Source organism: Geospiza fortis, unplaced genomic scaffold (assembly GCF_000277835.1).
Source record: "Geospiza fortis unplaced genomic scaffold, GeoFor_1.0 scaffold173, whole genome shotgun sequence".
NCBI lineage: Eukaryota > Metazoa > Chordata > Aves > Passeriformes > Thraupidae > Geospiza > Geospiza fortis.
This window is the reverse complement of record NW_005054334.1, coordinates 5,277,048-5,285,589: the sequence shown is the minus strand read 5'-3', so window position 1 is coordinate 5,285,589 and position 8,542 is coordinate 5,277,048.

The following is an 8,542-nucleotide window of genomic DNA, read 5'->3' as shown; positions in this document are numbered from 1 at the left end:
CGCCGGGGGGCGAAAAATCCCCCAGCAAGGCTGGCGGCTGCAGCCTCTGCTTGCTTGGGAAGCCTTCTACCCGGCTGGTGGGGCTTGACGTGGTCCCGGGGGCATAGATGTCAGGCAGAGTTCGTGGGTGGGTGAAGGCAGTCCTGGGGATGTTTGCTGGGGGTGCAGGAGGGGCTTGCAGGGTGATGGGAATGAGGAGCTGTGGACAGCCTGGGCAGGGTTCTTGGCCCCTCTATTGTGTGTGTGGTTCAGTGTGATGCTGCTGAAGGGAACAGTGTGAGGGATGGTGTGGGGGTTTTTTGTCTGGTTTTGGTTGTTAAGTGGGATTTTTTTTTTCGTTGTTGTTGTGGTTTTTGTTGTTGTTGTTTGTTTTAAAAAAAATATTTTTGGCTTGTGGCCCAGTATGCTGTGATATGAAAGTAATCTCTTCTGGGCATGGTTAGCATCTTCCTTCATATGCCAAGTGACCACTGGCTTGAGTTTTAATGGAGGCGCCCCTAAACCCTGGCTCTGTCCAGCTGGGAGTGTCCCTGGGAAGGAGTCTTCTTCTGTGTGGTTATCTTGGCTTGTGTGGATGGAGAAGAAAATGCAGTTCCCTTTCAAAGGGAGATGCTTGGCCAGCATTTATAATTGTGTTAAATCTCTTCAAGTCAAAATTAAATGTAAGTAGAACTATGAAGTGAGGAGACACAAGCCACCTGCTGCCCTCGATGTGCCAGGTGCCCTTTAGGGCAGAAGCAGTTTCTGGCAAAGCCATTTGCATTTGGGTGGTATTGCAGGACTGTGGTTCAAGCAGCAGGAAACTGTTGGCATGCCAGGGAAGGTGCTGGGCAGTGAGGAAGCCAAGGGTGTGTAGCATCTTCCAGTGCAGCTGATGTGTCCCGAGGTGTTTCACAGCTCCTCTTGCTGCAGGGTTTGGGAAGAAATGGGGTGCATGAGCAAAGAAGTTGGGCAGATACAGCTGTTAGCCTTGACTTTTCAAAAACTATGAATTAGCCCACGTGTGCTGCCCTCACCCTAGCATTTTTAAGGAATTGGTGTCCTTCAGGGTGAACCAGATTTGCAAATTTATGCCTATGTTCATGCAGACTTGGACCTGGAGTTTATTTTTAATGGAACCCAAATGTCTTAAGCAGTGTGACTTTAGTAAAAGCAGCAAATGTTCCAAAACTGGCCAAAACTGTGTAAACAGAGAATACTAATTTTAATTGTGTGTTTTTCCACAACTCCTTCTTTTCCCAAGATTTCTGTCCCAACTCTCCTCACTTTGTGGGTGTTTCTTGGTCATGGTGGAAAACAGAAGGTAACTTCTCAATAGCTGGCTCAAACTGGGCTGCTGAGGGTTGAGAATGTGACTGATTTTCAGTGTAACCAACTAGTTGTGTCAAAAGGGTCTGATCTGAGACCCTGAGAGTTTGTTTCATGTGGGTCATTAACTGCTGGTGCAAGACCAAATGATTGTGGCTGATAACTTATGTCTTCATGGAATAGGAGGAAAGGTTGGCTTTTTCTCTAGCGTGGATGGGAGGTTTGAAGTGAAAGTTAGTTCATCTGTCCCTTCCCTTTAAAAGAATGTACAGTGCATTTTTGAAACTGAGTCATCAGGTACAGTTTACAGTATTTTAAGCTGTTACGAATTTGATGCTCTTTGGCCACATGCTTACTGGAAGTTGTTAGACAGTCTTGCTCAGATTTGCCCTGGCTGGGCTCAAGAAGGTGATGAGGGGGTTTCCTTGCTGCAGCCCTTTTAGATCTGAGCAGAGCAGAAGTGTCTTAAAAGGGGTGGAATATTTTGATGTCCTGTGCTCCAGACAAACTGGGAAGGGAGTGTGCAAGGCTCTTGTCCGCCAGCCAAGCGTGGATGTGCTGTCAGCCTTCCACTGATAAACCAGAAGTACTTTTTGACTCTCTCTGAGCTGTGCTTCTTGAGAGGTGTAGCACAGGATTGGGCACACGGTGTGTGGAGGGCAAATTCCCTCCAAAGTCACTTTGTCATGGAAGTCATAACAAGGATGTACAGATTCAGGAATGATTATTAGTGTCTGATGACCTGACCAGGATTGTGTGATGACACTGAGTAATAGATAGAAGGTTTTATGTCCCATAAACTTGGTTCTAGCTTCAGGGTAAACTGCAAGGCTTTTGAAAATGTCTGATGACACTCTGGTAACTGCAGATAGGTGCAAGCATTAGTTGCTTGAAACAAGTCCTTAAAAATAAGAACAGACACAGATGCAGGCTATAGGTAGGAAAGTGAAAGAAGAGCTAATTGCTATTTTTCAGTGTATTTTTCAAATCACATTTAATCCTGAATATATGATTCTGTGGGTGACCCAGCAGCTCCAGCAGTTTATTCACTTATTTAAAACGGCTTTGTAGTTCACCTTGAAAACCACTTCCTGCCATATGGTTATATTATTTCCCTATGCCACATTTTTTGCTAATTATCAAGACCATTTGCTTTAAAATAGGTGTTTTTAATTTCACAGCCTTGTCTGCCTCTCCTGCTTGATCCTGCCCTGGAGTCAAGAGGCCATGTCTGTTCATTCTCCATGGCAACAGGCTGTGATTTACTTATTTCAATTTAATTAAAAAGCAGATATCAAATTCTAGGCATTTTATATGTTTCTTATAATAGAAAAATATCAGTGGATCAGTCTCCACAACAGAGATCTACCAGTCTCAAAAGTAAAATTCTTGACCTAAGCCGCTGATTTCCTTCTCAGTCCACCCCTTTGGGAGAGTTTAGGAGAGGGGGGAGTGCTGTAACCTGTCCTCAGGTGAAGGAATTTGTATGCAGGATGGAAATTAAGGCCTAAGTCCTAAATCAGGTTTTCAAGCTCTGTGGTTGTACAAATACTAATTTGTGTTAGTCAGGGATAAGGAAACAGGAGCAATGATGGGCAATTGCTGGCTAAAGAGGGGATTAGGGTCAAGAAAGGACCTTGGGGATGGATGGAGGAGCATGGTGAATTTACTAACCTACAGGTGTTAGGTTTGGTAGAAAATGGATGGAGTGGAAGCAGTGTAATTAACTGCCAAAATTAACACTCCTTTTTGCCTTCAATACCAGCGCACCAATTCTTAATAGGATTATTTTCCCTTGAAGGGCCTATTGAGATGACTCAGCCTTTGGAGTACCTGCATGCCAGTGGTGGTTGCTTCCTAGAAGAAGCTGTGCCTGCTGAATTGTATAACTAGACTCAGGTGTTGTTTCTGAGCTCTGATAATGTGTGGAAGAAGACAAGTTTGCTGTGCATTTTTATGAAGCCTAAAGGAGCAGTTATCATCAGAAGCGTGCCTGCACAAAACTGCACCTTTGGATTTTTTTTTTCCCCTTTAGTGTTGCTACTCCCAATGCTTTTTCACAGTCATGGCTGGCAGCTGTAACAACAGACACTGGTTCTTGCTGCTTCTAGCCCTGCCGAAGCCCATGAGGCTATGTCAGATAACCCTGGACTCTCTCCTGGCTTGCTTATCTGTATTGATTAAAATTACGCCCAGAGTTTCTAGCAGCAGATTCCTGGTGACCATGCACCAGCTGGGAAGAGAGCCTCTGAGTCCTGAGGTGAGCGGTCAAGCAATGCTTACTGGTAAAGCCAGCATGTTTGGTCTGTGAGCAGTATATCTGAAATCTCATAATGCTGTTCCTAATAATAACAGAATAAACCCAAGCAAAACCTCAAAGCCAGCTTTTGTTACTGTGTTTAAGCAGATACATTCAAAGAATTTATATCCAACTGGCAACATTCTTAATCCTTTATTACTAGTTTTACTAGAGTACAGTCATGATCTGTATTCTTTAAGAGTGCATCTGTTCCTCCTGCTTATCCAGCTTTGAAGTAGACCTTGCTGATATTAATTTCTGTATAGCCTGTAACCTCATCTATAAAATGAAGGGAATACTTCATACAGGCAGCTGTGAAGTTACATTTATTGTCTGTAAATTGCTTCTAGTAATTGAGCAGAGGAGGTGGAGAGAAATAAAGACAGTGGAGTTAATATGGGCTTGTTTTTTTTTAATAAAAGAAAAGCATAATTTTTGTTCATCTGATGATGTAGAAGCTAATGGGAAAAGAAAAATTCACCCTGAAACTAACTGTTAAGTTTATAATGAAAACAGACATTTCTTTACCATAGTAATGAAGGCAGCCATCTTGTTTGATAATAACAAAGTCCAATTTAGGAATAGGGAAAATTATTATTGGAAATCCTGCAGTACCTCTTGTATTTCTGTCTAGTTTGGGTCCGCTCAGTTTTAGTGTTGTTGTTCATCTGCATGGCTGCCTTCATAAACACTACTGGTGTGGACACCAGGTAAAACTAGGTAAAACTACCTGGTTTAAGAGTATTAGCAAACACCTCTATTGCAGGCTTTTCACCTAAGTCTCTTGTTTTGTGCTGACCAGTATCCTTGTTGGATGAAACTGCAGTTTGATGTGCGTTAGGATGGATTTTCTTGCTGTGGCTGACCCAATGTAACCACTTGCTGTTCCTAAGAGGGGTGATCATGCCTTGCTCCTGGCTCTGTGGCCATATTTCTTGCCTTGTGGATACAGCTTGTTCAGCTTTTGGAAAGCTGACTTGCCCAAAACCAAAAAAAAGTGAATTGTTTTCTCCTGGGACAGAGAGCTGAACCTGTTCGCCAGGTTCAGGCTCGTATCAGAGCTGCCACTAAGGAGGGGCGAGATTTGTTTTGCCAGCAGTGAAAGGTAAGGAATGAAAGAAAGGTGAAAATGGGCCCCCCCTTTTTTGGCAGCAGTGACCTATTAGCCTGGTTCAGTTGTAATGTGAAGCCTCACCCTCAGCTTTCATTTTCAGATCCCTCCCTTCCCCCCTGCACTTCTTCTGTCCCTCAGATATGCTCATGTGCCTCCAGATGCTGACTTCATTCCCAAGCAGTATTTTCAAAAGGAGAAAAAAAGGGAAAAGTTTCATTGCCTCTGCACTTGGAGACATACTGTAGTTCCTGAGAGCCCATTGCTGGGAGCCTAAGAATTATTATTATTAGGCTCATGCATTATTATTAACAGGCTCAAAAAATAGTAGCTGTAATCATTCTTTATGAGAGGGCAGAAGGAAGGTGCCTGGTGGGACAGCTGTAGGCCAAGTTTGTAAAAGAGCTTCTTCTCCAAACCTGGTGATGGTGGCTGTTTGGACCGAGACCCTGGAGCTGGTGGGATCAGGTGGTCTGGGGTAAATGACAAGAAGAGGAAACAACTGGAGAATTTTCTGCATGCCATGGTGAGCCAGGCCTGGAGCTGAGTACCATGGCACCAGGAGGAAGTCTCTCCTTCTCCAAACTGTGGCTTGCAGTTGTTCCAGGTGCTACTGCCTAAGCAATTTTCAGACACCTGCAGAAAAAATTGTCCCTTGCAGGACATTGCTGTGGTATTGTAGAATAGTGCTGTCTTGCTCAGGAATGTGATGAAGCCTGGGGTGAGATAAAGCTCAGGCTCCATGTGAACTGGCCAAGGCAAACTTTGCTTCTGCTGACTGGCAGGGTGGTGTTTGTGCCTTGGCTGTGCCAGGGTTGTTTTGGTGTATCTGCATTAGCCCGTGCTGGCTGCGGGGAGGACGTGTGTCCAACGAGACACGTGCCCAAGCATCTGCTTAGCAGGAGCACAGTGCAGGTCGGAGTGTGCATTTGGAGATGAGATGGAGGCATCTGTTGGCCTACAGCAATAGCCCTATGGCTAAAGGAGCAAAAAGAGTCCCTGCCTGGTGAATTTTCTACAACATGAAGGTGGAGGTGACGTCAGTGAAGAGCAGTGTGCCAGAGGCAGCAGGATGCAGTGAGCCTGTGCATGTGTGGACTGACCCAGCAGCTGTACTTGGCAGGAGGGGCAGGTTGCAATTGGTGTGCTGCACAAATTAGAAATGTTTGTGCAACCATTTTCAAATAAGGAAAATCATAGGGAGGGATGAGAGAATTCGCTCCTGCTTTGAGAGTTAGAGATTTGTTTCATGCTGTACTGTAGTTGGGTTGGGTTTTTGAAGCATTTAAACCTAAATTCTTCTCATTGGTAGCCGAAGACATGGCAAAAGAAAGGTTATTGTAGGGTTGTGTCATGTTGAATGGTAAGATTATACACTGGGTGGCTTTTACAGTGGTTTTGTGTTCCAAGGATGGAGTGAATAAAGGAAAGAATCAATGCATTGATATTAAATAATGATGCCACTGGATATGGCGAGTACAAAGTGTCTTTGTTTTCAAGACTATGTTTGGGTTTTTTAAAAACTGACACATTTATAAGCCAGCTGCAATGTTTTTTTTAAAGACACATTTGTAAGAGTGGGGGCAATATAGAAAATGCTGGAAGTAATCTCATTGAGAGATATGGGTTTTTTCCATTTCTTTGCACATGCATGCAGCCTCTGGGGAAGATGTTAGTGAAGGAGCTTGGATAATCGGGGTCTTCTCTGGAGCTGCCATTGTTCTGATTGGTGTAGTGGGTATTAGCTGGGGAATGTGTACAGATGCACAAGCTGATGGGCTGTCTGGGGTTTCATCTCTGCAGTCTCCCTTTTTTTTCACTCCTCCTGGATAGAGATATGTCTCCTGGCAGATTTGTCTTCCACCTACATCTCTTTCTCTTCTCATGTAAATACTTGCTGATTTTTTTGTTTCTTTTAAATTGTTGCTCTTCTGGCAAATCTTCTACTGTGTTTGTAATGGGTAACTTTTCTCCTCATGATGATGGGTGTTCATGTAAGCCAATCTCTTCCTGGATTTCCTGGATCACTTTGCTGAATTTTCATGCAATCTGCCCTGTCTGGGGGCAGGTTATCTGCTCTTGTGATGGTTGCTCTAATAAAGATCCAGGTGTTGTAGCTGACTCCAGCAATGCTCCAGCTGTCCTTTGGAGTGCAAAGGAATGCAGTTAAAAAGCAGCCTTTTTGGAGTCCTGTTTGTCCTCAGACCTGAAATGCTGAGAGCACGTTAGAGTTCCCATGTAGGATTGTAGTAATTAAATAGTACTGGAGGGAGAGGGAGTAGCAGAGCATGTGATGGTCATTTCAGATAGATTAACAAAGAGGGGCTATTACAGTGCCAGCAGAAGACATCCTAATCTGGAGGTTCCTAGCCAGTAAATATTTTAAAAAGCTATTCCAGAGAATAAGAGGGCAGCCTGAGAAGTCTGTGCTATAATTAATTGCCCAGATACCACTGGAGGAGCAGTTTGAAGAAGGGAACTCATATGGGAGCTGGGTGTGGTGTAGAGGGGAAAATGGGAATTTCCTGACTTTTGTTTGCAAAGATCAACCATAGAAGAAATTTTAGACAAAATAGGTGCAAAGAAGGATTAAAATTAATTTTTTTTTTTTGGCACTGCATGCTTCTGGCTAGTGTTACTTGAACATCAGTTGAAGCAGTACGGAGCATGCTTGAGAACTGGAGACATTAGGCAGAAAGAGAGAGTGAATCTGATTAGCTTTGCTTTTCAAGCATTAAGCAGAAAGACGGGCTGAAATGTGATTGCAAACAGATAATAGCAGCAGGCTCCTGAGGCACCACCACAACCCAGCATATGGGGTGATGGATCTAGCCATGCCATAGAACTGTTTCTTGTAATAGAAGCTGCTTGTTTTTATGTTGTGGTTGCTGTTGTACTTTCTAATTATCCTGTTCATCGCTGTCTGCCATTTTGAGCCTGGCCACGTGGGATGGCTCAGCCCCCTGGAATGTGTGCCCTGTGGAGCGCTTCTGCCCTGAATAGGAACAGGAGCTCTGGTAGCCAAAGGGTGAGAGGGAAGAGGTGCCAAGGCTCAAGAGTCCTAGCTATTTCCTCCCTTATTTCCAAGAATAAGGGAAGTAACAGCTGCTGCTTTTGCCATGATGGAAAAGATGAATGCTGATGTTGTGTGTAAATCTCCTAACTTCCCTCTGCATGTCCAAGTATCGGAGCTTGTTAGGAGAAGGTTTCTAATGACCTGTAAAAAGGGGCATCTATCAGTTATAATTATACTTATAATTAATAAATAGAAGCTGGCCTTGCTACACCAGTCACTTTTTTGGCACAGTAACAGTGATCCTGGAGCCACTTCCAGTCTGGGGCCTCTCTTCCACACAAAGCAAATGCAGCAGAGAAAGCAGGCAGAGGCTGTGCTGGTGCAAGCTGGAATTGGAGCTGCCAACAGAGCATCCAGCACCTGTGCCTGCTGCTTGGGGTGTTTGTCTTGTGGTGATTCTTTCCCCAAAACTGCCTGCTTTCCCTTCTTTCTAACCAAGGAAAGTCTAAGGAGCCATTTCCAAAGCTGATATGGATCGGGGCAATGTAGATAGAATGGGAAGAGCAGACCTCTTCTTAAAATGTCTGAACAAAGCACAGGAGCAAGAAGCTCACATGTGTATGTGTGTATATATATGTGTGTGTATATATATATATGTGTGTGTGTATATATATGTATGTATGTATGATATGTATGTATTTTAATGCTAGAAGGGGTGGGTCAGACTGGTGTTTCTGTGACCTTTTCTCAGCCATGGCTTGCCTTTCCTGCATGCTGCCTCTCCTTGCCTGTCAGGGGGCTTCCACTT